General features: G+C 32.3%; 1 pseudogene; it reads right to left on the bottom strand.

Moving 5' to 3' along the window:
* Positions 1-3,490: 3,490 nt before the first annotated feature.
* On the bottom strand, positions 3,491-6,746 carry LOC128283914 (amino acid transporter AVT6E-like; annotated as a pseudogene).
* Positions 6,747-9,779: the final 3,033 nt, after the last annotated feature.

The following is a 9,779-nucleotide window of genomic DNA, read 5'->3' as shown; positions in this document are numbered from 1 at the left end:
TCCACAAGTCCGCCTCATTAGGGTCATCCTCCTTGTCAGATTCATCATTAGATTCATCCCTCGATCGTCTATTTTTTTGCCTGTTAGATGGTTGATTCAGCTTCCCGTAACTAAAATCTATATCTTTTAACATGAATAAGATTTCAGATCCAATGGTCTGCTCAGGAGCTTTTTTCAACTCTTCAGTACCGTCAAATAAAGCCTTCTGAAATCTATATCTATGATTTTCATCTAACCACCAACGATGCCCCATATAGCAGAACTTCTTCCCATTATATAACCACTGTGAACACATTTGAGCAGCACAACAAGGACAAGCATAACGTCCTTTGGTACTCCAACCCGATAAATTCGCATATGCCGGGAAATCATTAACTGTCCACATCAAAGCAGCACGTAGGTAAAAGTTCTCCTTTCTCAATACATCATAAGTCTCAACACCCGCCCATAATTGTTTTAACTCTTCAATAAGTGGCTGCAGATATATGTCAATATCATTTCCGGGGCCTTTCTCTCCGGGGATAATCATAGATAATATCAAAGAAGATTGCTTCTTGCAGAGCCATGGAGGCAAATTATAAGGAACAATGACCATAGGTCAAGTACTGTATGAGGTGTTCATGATTTTAAAATGATTAAATCCGTCAGATGCTAACCCGAGCCTTACACTCCGAGGATCACTTGCAAAGCTTGGAAATTTATTGTCAAATGATTTCCATGCAAAAGAATCTGCAGGATGCCTTAATAATCCATCATCCGTTCGTTGATCATGATGCCACGTCATAAACTCAGCTGTCTTTGACGACATGAATAGCCTTTGAAGCCTTGGGATTAGCGGGAAATATCGTAAAATCTTGTTCAGCTTCCTTCTTGACTGTTGATTTCTCCGATCACCCCAATACAACATGCAATCATTTAGGCAACTATGAATTTTGTTGTACCCAAGGCCCAAATCTTTTATCACTTTCTTCATGTCTTTACATGATTGAGGGATTTTTGCAAATGGGAACATTTCTCTCAAAAGCTCTAACAGCATTGTCAAAGAGTTTCTGGTCCACCCTCCCAAACATTTTAAGTGGAAAAGGTGAATATAGAATGACATTTTTGAAAATTTTGATCCCTCATAAAGTTCTTCATTCATTTCACCAAGTAACGTGTAGAACTTCACCGCTTCTTCATTCGGTTGTTCATCCGGTACACTTCTTCTCGTTTCCATAAAAGTATTCCCACCGATATTATAATCATCAGATGAAACATAGTTTGGTGGAAATGATTGGAAACTTTCACTCCGCATATTAAATGCATCCCGCATCATACCTTCCATGTCATCTTCTCTAACATGCTGACGGTAACCACTATAAGGATAACCCAGATTAATCGTCGAAGAGGCTCCACTAGTTGTACACTCTCCATGGAAATTCCATTTTTTATACCCCCGAATGAAGCCATCAACAATTAGATGTTCGTAGACAACTTCACGATAATGCCAATAGATATTGCCACACTTCTTACACGGGCAAAGAATCATATTCTCTTGGCTTGAATTGTGAAATGCAAAATCTAAAAAAGATTGCACTCCATTTTGATACTCGTTGCTTGCCCTTGAGAAATTCATCCAAGTCCTATCCATTTCGTAGTTGTTGAAGTCTAAAGTTGGCAATAAGTTTCACGGGTAAGTTGTTTATTATGTAAGTCTTGATATGATATATATTTATGTTTTATGTAAGTTATGTAGATTATGTAAGTTATGAAATTAATTTGAACTTTTAAACTATATGCTTTTAAGGAAATTCTTAGATTAAACTATATGTATTAGTTAAGTTATGTAAGTTGTTATGTACGTTATGTGAGTTATATAATCTTTTAAGTAATGATCAATATTAATACTATTTTGATAAAATTAGTTATAATATATTTAAACAATGATCAATAATGTTATGTTGATAAAATAATTTATAATTGGCCATTCAATCGTTGAAATTTTTAATTCTTTTCTAAGGTCAATAGAATTATTTATAAGCTCCATAGAACTTTTTGGAAATCTTATTAATATAACAAAATTTTAAAGACATTTAAAAATAATAAATATTAAAATCAAACATGTTTAATATAACAAAATAGTAATTTGAATATAATAACATCAAGAAAGAATCATAGTTTAATTTTTATAAGTAAATTGGTGAAATAAATTAAGGTTATATAAATATTCAATAGCGATAGAACTTTTTCAATTCTTTTGAATTTTTAAGATTCATCATACGTGGCGTTGTTACACCTAGGAGGATCCATTATATCTTGCACTTGATATAAGGCAACCCGTCAAGTTTCCGCCTATATACTTTGAATCTTTAAAATATTTAAAATAAGGAATGGACAAGCAAGCTACATATATGGTAATAAAATTAATTCATACTTAAGTTGAATCAAATAATACTTAAGTTGAACCAAAATATAAAAACTTATTCATACTTCAAATAATAATTAATAATACTATTTTGATAAAAATTAGTTATAAATTTTAAAGACATTTAAAATAATAAATATTAAAATCAAACATGTTTAATATAACAAAATAGTAATTTGAATATAATAATATCAAGAAAGAATCATAGTTTAATTTTTATAAGTAAATTGGTGAAATAAATTAAGGTTATATAAATATTCAATAGCGATAAAACTTTTTTCAATTCTTTTTGAATTTTTTAAGATTCATCATACGTGGCGTTGTTAAACCTAGGGAGGATCCATTATATCTTGCAGCTCGATATAAGGCAACCCGTCAGGTTTCCAGCCTATATACTTTGAATCTTTAAAATATTTAAAATAAGGTTGGAGAGAAGGTCAGCTATTGTTGTAATTATAATGGACAAGCAAGCTACATATATGGTAATAAAATTAATTCATACTTATTCATACTTCAAATAATTAATACTATAAGGTCAGGTTTCCAGCCTATATACTTTGAATCTTTAAAATATTTAAAACGTACCTTAATAAAACGCACTGGTCTACTCCACTCTCACCAAAGAAAGCAGAGGTGGAGTCCAAAAATAATATTTGTTAAGTAATTTAAAATGAAAATGCATAGAAATAAGGAAAAAATTTAGCAACTAAACGGCCTGTACGTACCTAGAACAAATGTCAATGGCTGTGGTGTATTTAGTTGCACCAAATATTATTTCAGGTGCTCGATAGTACCTAGAACAGATGTAAGATTATAAGAGTAGCACCAAATATATTTCAGTTTAAGAAAATATAAAAACTTTATCTATATCAGTACCAAATTTTAATTCAAGATTAAATGGCGCTTCAGTTGAACAAATACTTGCAGGAGGAGCAGAAGCGATAAATGAAAGCTGTACACGCCAAGAAAATCTAGCAAAGCGCACATCTTTTCAAACCATTTCGCAAAAAATACAAAATCATTTATGAGCATACAAATGACTTCCATCTCTGCAAAAAAATTGTAAATACAAGGCACATAACACAATTAGCAAATCCAGTCAGCTGTTTCTTCAAACCTTGACTTTCCTAAAGTGCCCAAATCGAACACATTATCCTACATTTGAAAACAGGTTTCAGAATAAGTACAAGCAAATACTAGCATGCTCATTCCCACTCACACATGAATCAGAGCATCATAGGAAATAATATCAATATTCTAAAGACAGAAAGCAAAACAAAAAACTCCAATACTAACAATTTCGTTTAAGGACAATAGCCACCTCTTGTTCTCTTGACTCTCATCAAGAATTTTCAGCATGGCAAGCAATTCTCTTCTTTTTGGTTCATTACCAACATTTCAGGAACATTTTTTATAAAATTTCACAACCATCATTTTTATTAAGTTCTAGGTTTGGTGAATAAAAACTTTATAATGAAAAAAATATCTTAGAACTTTTGACTTTGTCTCACAGAGCACTTCCTTTTGGTAGTATGGAGGGTATGAAACTAAAAAGAATCCAACAGGAAACAAGTGAGGATAAAATGATTCACACAGAACTAGACATGAACAAGTTAACAACCCAATGTGTAGGTTCCCAAAAGACCATGAAAAATTACTCTCGCAAGCAAGTAAAGTGTCTTTTTCTTGCATGCTAAAATTCTTTTATTTGATTCCAAATGCATGAAAAGGAAAAATCAATATTAGGCTAGACTCTAGAGACAGCCGAGGAGAAATTTAGAAAGAATCTTCACATAATTTCAAGAATGGTGAAATAGAACATAATGTCAATAAAATTGTAAATTCATCTAAACCTGGTTTTAGTGCAGAGATTGAAAAACCAAACAATAGCCCAGTAAGCTCAAAACTCAAAAGGTCCCTTTCCAGGATGCGAGCAAGAATGCGCTTTTTAACATTCAAGCACCAGCAAATAAATGCAGAACTACCCCAGGACAATTCCAATTCAAACAATAAAAAATAATAAACAAATGGATAAGAAAGCAGTCAAAGCACAGCCAATTTCTTCACATAACTGAAAGAAAATGAATAGAGGAATTCAACAATATAAAACGTGAGCAACAAGATAGCAATAAACTCTTAAATCAATCTAAGTCCACACTAAACACATAAGTTGGATAGAAACATGAAAACAGACCAAATGAACGTCTAAATAACCAAAATATAACAATTTTATTATATAAAACGTGAGCAACAAGACAGCATTAAACTCTTAAATCAATCTAAGTCCACACTAAACACATAAGTTGGATAGAAACATGAAAACAGACCAAAAGAACATCTAAATAACCAAAATGGAATCACCATTATTATGTAAACATGAAAATGCACAGATTGAAAGAAACCAACTTTGCATGTGCAGAATCATACTCCACAAAACTCATAAACATTAACTTCTCCTAACCAGAATACCAACTTTATGTTTACAGAGGCCTTGATGGAAACTAACATAACTGTTGATATATAACTTATCTAATAAGAATCACAGAATATGCAGAAAGTACCTGAGTATTTAGTATCAAGAGAACTATGTATTCAAAGGAAAAGAGCCAGAAATTGATCAATGTATGCAAAACTTGGTCTATATTTCAAAACTAGAATAAAGCTTTCATCTAGTACCAAATACATACATATATAGAGACACAAACACACAGGCATACATCTTCCATTACCTAAATCTGTTTCTTGAAAATAAAAGATAAGTAAGCTTCTACAGGAAACATAACGAAGGAAGCCAAATCGAGACAAAACACAAAAAAGAGTGGATGAAATAAGCTTAAAAATTTAGGAATGTAATTAAAATGTTAATTAAATGTTATGAAAAACATTAAAAATTTAGGAATGTAATTAAATGTTAATTAAACATTGAAAACATAAAAGGAAAAACATGTTGAAAGAAACATAAATGTTAGGAAAAACATGTTACCTTGATTGAAATGGAAATGTTTTCTTGAGGGTTTATTTACAGATGCTTGAGATTGATCTCTAATAATGTCGAGAGACTTCCCTACTCATTGCATTTGAAGAACAAAAGTCTGTTTCTGGTCGACAAAACAATCAAATGAGTTCTAAAAATAAACAACATTTAATGATTTGTATAATATTAATTATATTGCATAATAATAGGTGGGAATAAACAAATAAAATGATTAAAAAAAACAGCCAACAATTTGTTATAACATTAACAGGAGAAATAGAACCAAGCTCAATACCATTAAAAGACAGTAAGTTACATTGTATACATATTAAAAGACAGTAAGCTGTTGTTGCTCCAGTAAATTTGAAAGCTGTCTATATATTTGGGATCATAGTAGATCCAATATATATAAGCACTAACAATATTACTGTTAATGCCAAAGACCTTTTTTTACTCTCCGTGTGAGGAGCTGATCCCTCAAACACCAAGTTATCCACAGTTTTCCGTAGAGAAAAGTGAATAACAGGGAAAACCAGAACCAAATGAAGAGCAAATATAATTCAAAGCAGTGCTAAAACGAATTCTCAGATTCCTATCAAAATTGGTCAAAACATCACCTTCGAGCTCATTGTATATAGGTTGAACATTAAATGGCAAACATATACATTAGTCATAATAGGGATAACTACTAGTAAATCCAAAATTGCCATTTTTGATCCAAAATCTGGGCTCCTCCTTGGAGCCTCTATCTTCCCTTCAATAAGCTTAATGAATGCAACAGCAAAGCAAACCACAACGAAAACAACAATGAGAGCTACCAAGCGGTGAAGTCATGCTCAATGAATCAATCCTATCTAACACGCAAAGTGGAGCAAGAAAAACAACCATAACAACCAAAACCAATAACTTCCTATGATCCCCAAAACCAGTCCTAACCACTGATCGAGAACCCCAATATGACCAACTGAACCAGACATAACATCACCCAGACATTACGAACCGAACCAGTCCTAACCACTGATCAAGAATCCCTAAAACAAGCCCCAGAACCTTCATAGTAGCAGGTAAAGCCATGATTCCAGCACCAATAATTATGGTGGTTCAGTTAAAAACAGCACCAGAAACACCAGACCTGGTATTGGGTTTACTTAAAACAAGGGTATAATCATCGAGATCAACATCAACATCAGTATCAACATCATCATCATCATTAAGATCATCAAAATCATCAATAACCTTGGGATGATTTACCCAGTTCCCATCATCAGAGAGGAGCGATTTTTGTTGGGATCTAAAGTCGTGGTGTTCATTATGCATTTGTAATTCTACAAATGAGCCTTTGGGTATAGCTGAATAATTACTATCCATTCTAGATCAAAGAAATGCTTAAGAAGCTTGAAACTTTGTGAAGATCTCTTAGAAAAAAATCGAATGTAACGATTAAAAAACTTACAAAGAATTGGGAGGAATTGAATTGAATGGAATGCATTTTGAAAGGGTTAAGAAAAAGCAGCAGATCCTTGGTGGGTCAACGTTTTTGGATGCTTTATTGGAAGGAGAGAGATAAAGAGCAATATGTTTGGAAATAAAGGAAAAGTTTTCCAGTGCTGCCATTGGAGGATATAATTAAAAGCCAAAGCAACATGGCCAGAGCATAATCACTCCCAGACGACTATAGCAACTGAACAAATCAGAGCAGAGGTAATGTGCTAAAAACGAGTTGCAAGTTCTCCATGAATAACATTTAATTACACGAATGACAGAAAAGTCTACAAGAGAAGAAGACGTAAGAAAATTCCAGCATACACTACATATCAAGAAAGGAAGTGGTTGTTCAAAATAGCAAGTTCAGTCAATTAAGCTTAATTCCAAAAAAAAATAAAAGGCAAGTAATACAGTAACTACACATTAATCTAAAGGGGACTAAAAAACTAACCATTTCAAACCCATGAAGCATCTGATCGTCGACGAGAGGAAAGGGAAAATAGTAAGGGATTTCGGGAATAGGGGAACAGATTAAGGGAAAAAAAGGGGACTTGGGGAAAATGTTAGGGATTTCGGGTTTGGGGAATTAGGGGATGATTTGGGGAAAAAGGTGTTTGTTTTAGGGATTTGGGGAAGGAAGACGAGATGGGGGAAAAATTACTTAGCAAAAAAATGAAACCGATTTCGGGTAAAGGGCATAAACCTCAGGAGAGAAAAAACGACACCGTTTCAAATAAGAAAAATTTGTGGCGTTTTCAGCAATGCGCCGCTAATAAGACCTTTTGCGGCGTTTTCAGCAAAGCGCCAGTAACACCTATTTTATCTACACTATAAAACGACGCCGTTCTAATACGCGTTGTGGCGTTTATTATAGAAACGCTGCTAAAGCCACTACTATTCAGAGGAAACGACGCTGTTTTACTCTAATGTATAATGAAATTTTGTGGCGTTTTCTAAAAAAAAGCCGCTATTTTCTATCTTTTGCGGCGTTTTATGTATAAACGCCGCTAATACCTGAATATTTTATAGAAATTGATCAAAATTTAAAACTATATATTTAGAATTTCTTTTAAATTATATATAAACCCTAAAACCCTAACTATAGTTGAAACTTTAATTTTGATTTAATACACATTTTAAAATACATATTATGTATGCATATAAATTAATTAAATAAAAACATGATCTTGTTTATTATATCAATAACGTATAAATATTTTACAAGATCTAGATCAAATTACGTTCATGTACACAACTGCACACTAAACCACTTTTCATATATATACTTATATATATTTTAAAATAATATTTTATATATTTATCTTATATACATTTATCTTCTAAATTAAAATCCAAAATTATACTCTAAATTAAAACCTTAAACCTGATACTCTAAACCTTAAACCTTAGACCACAAACAAAAAACCCCTCACCCCAAACTTTAAATCCCAAAACCATTCGGTAACCCCTAAACCAATTAACCATAACTCCTAGACCATAAAGCCCAAACTATAAAGTACTCTAAAAAACTGTTAACCCTAAACCATAATAAACATATTTTTGGGAATTCGTGTGGCCAATGTTAGTGTAGTACAAATTAAAACACACACACACATATATATATGTTTATATTCTTATATTAAATAATATTATGAGTACGTATATACAAAATAACATGAATCTTAGTAAAATCCAAATGTTCTTGATTAATTTCTAGCTAATAGTATCATTTCCTTAAACCCTTAACCTAAACTTAATTTTTAATATATTTTATTTAGGACATTCTATTTAATCTAAATATATTTAAACAAAAAAATAGATAATTAAAAATACACAATAGCATTATTATTTATACAAAGTTACATAACTTTAATAAAACAATTAATTCTCTATTGGAACACTCTAGTTATAATGTCGGCCACTCTATAAGATATTTCTATGTTATATAAGCTTGGAATTTATACATAGTTCAACAAATGCTAATTCCACATTCAAAATCACCCTTTCTTAATAGCATCCCAAGTAAGAATCTGGAAAGGAATTAAAATTATCTCTTAAGAAGTTAATAATTGTCCCATTCTAAACTTTAACCCTAACCTTTAAACCCTAAATCATAATCCATAAACCCCGAATTCATCATAAACCTTCAAATACTAGTTAACTCCTAAACCTTAAACCATAGTTAACGATCATAATTAAACCTGCTTAAGCCATATATCTTAAACCATAAACCTTAAACTATAATGATAATTAATTCAATATTTTAAATTCAATACTATCTCTTTTATGATTATATAAGAAAATATTTAATATATTGTATAATCATAAATTTTAATAATTATTGTTTTAGAGGTTAGAGATTAGTGTTTATGATTCTTTTTGAGGTTTAGGGGTTATGGGATTTTTAGCGGCGTTTTACCAAAAGCGCCGCTAATGCTCTGGTTTTTAGCGGCGTTTTATCCAAAGCGCCGCTAATGCTCTGGTTTTTAGCGGCGTTTTACCGAAAGCGCCGCTAATGCCTTGTTTTTAGCGGCGTTTTATAGAAAGCGCCGTTAATGCTCTGGTTTTTACCGACGTTTTACCTAAAGCGCCGCTAATGCTCTGGTTTTTAGCGGCGTTTTCTTAAGCGCCGCTAATGCTTTGTTTTTAGCGGCGTTTAGTAAAAACGCCATTGTTGTTATTACATTTTTTACACGCGTTTTTAAAACGCTGCTATTGCTCTGAATTTTAAAATTTTTGCGGCGTTTTTTAATAAAACGCTACTAAAAATGCCGCTAAAGCCCTATTTTCCTGTAGTGAACTCAGGAGGTAACTCAAACTGATAGGCAAGCAGTCCCACACGTTTCAACATGTGGTATAGCCCAATGCACCTAGGGCTCAGCTTGCCCTTCCATCCAAATCTTAGTACCTTCTTCC

Source organism: Gossypium arboreum, chromosome 11 (genome assembly GCF_025698485.1).
Source record: "Gossypium arboreum isolate Shixiya-1 chromosome 11, ASM2569848v2, whole genome shotgun sequence".
In the NCBI taxonomy this organism is placed as follows: domain Eukaryota; kingdom Viridiplantae; phylum Streptophyta; class Magnoliopsida; order Malvales; family Malvaceae; genus Gossypium; species Gossypium arboreum.
Note: the sequence above shows the minus strand (reverse complement) of the source record. Positions and strands in the feature narration are given on the sequence as shown.